Raw genomic sequence first — 1,401 nt, 5'->3', positions numbered from 1 at the left:
AAAATAACTAATTTCAGTCATTCATCCATCTCAGAGTAGCATAGAAATACGGTTTCATTTTTACCTTTTTTATCAATCATAGGTATAAGAAGTCAAATGATAATTGCATGATCATTTTAATATTTTTTGAAGCTTCGATCTCTGAACCACCCTGTATGCCCCTGTTTACTGTCAACCCTATCAACGTGTCTATGGGCATCTATTTAAGGCATTTCTCTATAGATAAAGTTTCCTATAGAATAGTTCGATCCCCTTTTAAGTATTAAGGCTATGAATACAGTGTCATGTTCCTAACTTTCTAAAAAGTCAGCTTAAGAAGATCGATAACTTATAAACTTCGTCGAAAGCAAAATGTTTATTCCTTTTCTTAAATATTGATGTTTTAAGCTTCAAGAAAGCATCATGAGGAAATATTTGTGACTAGCTGTTGTCCGCGACTTCGTCCGCGTGGTTAGAAGATATAAGTTATGATTTATATCTGCCCTGTTTTTTTCCACATTTTTCATTGTATCTCCGCTCCTATTAGTTGCAGCGTGACGGTATATAGCCTAAAACCTCCCTCGATGAATGGTCTATTCAACACACAAATATTTTTTCAATTTGAACCAGTAGTTCCTGAGATTTGTGCGTTCAAACAAACAAACTCGTCAGCTTTATATATTAGTATAGATATAGATTAATTAATTATAGATTAAATTCAAAAATAACAAATTATATTATGATCTTTTAAAAAATTCTCATGAAAACTATATTTAAGGTCCACTAAAAAGGGATAGTTTAAAATTTTTTACAAAAAACAATTATACAAAAGGAAAAATTTTCGTAGTAGCGGAGTGCCGAAACCCGGGATTGAACCGGGGACCTTTAGATCTTCAGTCTAACGCTCTCCCAACTGAGCTATTTCGGCGTTGTGTGCAATGGCGAAATACTGTATCCCTAAACACGTAATGAAAGACAATATCTTTTATATCAGTAGCAGCTTATTTAGGTATTAACATATATTTTGAACTAGCTGTTGCCAATTACGTTTACTGCAGCCGAAGGTTCGAAAAAAAACCAAAGCTACTTAAAATTAATTTATTAAAATAGAAATTACAATTAAATTTGATGAAACCTATTCGATGCGAGAATATGGAATGACAATTTTTACATTTTAACCTAATAAGATTGATTTGCTGCATCGGCGATCGATGCTTGAACAGACGTCATTAGAACACCTGCACTTTTGCTGGATCGGCGATTTCTTCCTGTACGGCCGTCATAGCGCAGCTGCATATTCGGTGCTTCAGCATTTCTGTTGTAGATTTCCATATTTGCGGTAAATAAGTATATCTGCTACGTAATGGATATTGGTTAGGGTTCCGTACTTAACACCTCCACCCTCAGAACAGCAACTATTTT

At 34.2% G+C, this 1,401-nt stretch overlaps 1 non-coding gene across 1 annotated transcript; it reads right to left on the bottom strand.

Moving 5' to 3' along the window:
• Positions 1-834: 834 nt before the first annotated feature.
• Trnaf-gaa lies at positions 835-907 on the bottom strand. Its single transcript has one exon. It is a non-coding gene; the product is annotated as a tRNA-Phe (tRNA).
• Between the last annotated feature and the right edge of the window lie 494 nt (positions 908-1,401).

The sequence above is a fragment of the Trichoplusia ni genome, chromosome 1 (genome assembly GCF_003590095.1).
Source record: "Trichoplusia ni isolate ovarian cell line Hi5 chromosome 1, tn1, whole genome shotgun sequence".
Classification (NCBI taxonomy): Eukaryota; Metazoa; Arthropoda; class Insecta; order Lepidoptera; family Noctuidae; genus Trichoplusia; species Trichoplusia ni.
Note: the sequence above shows the minus strand (reverse complement) of the source record. Positions and strands in the feature narration are given on the sequence as shown.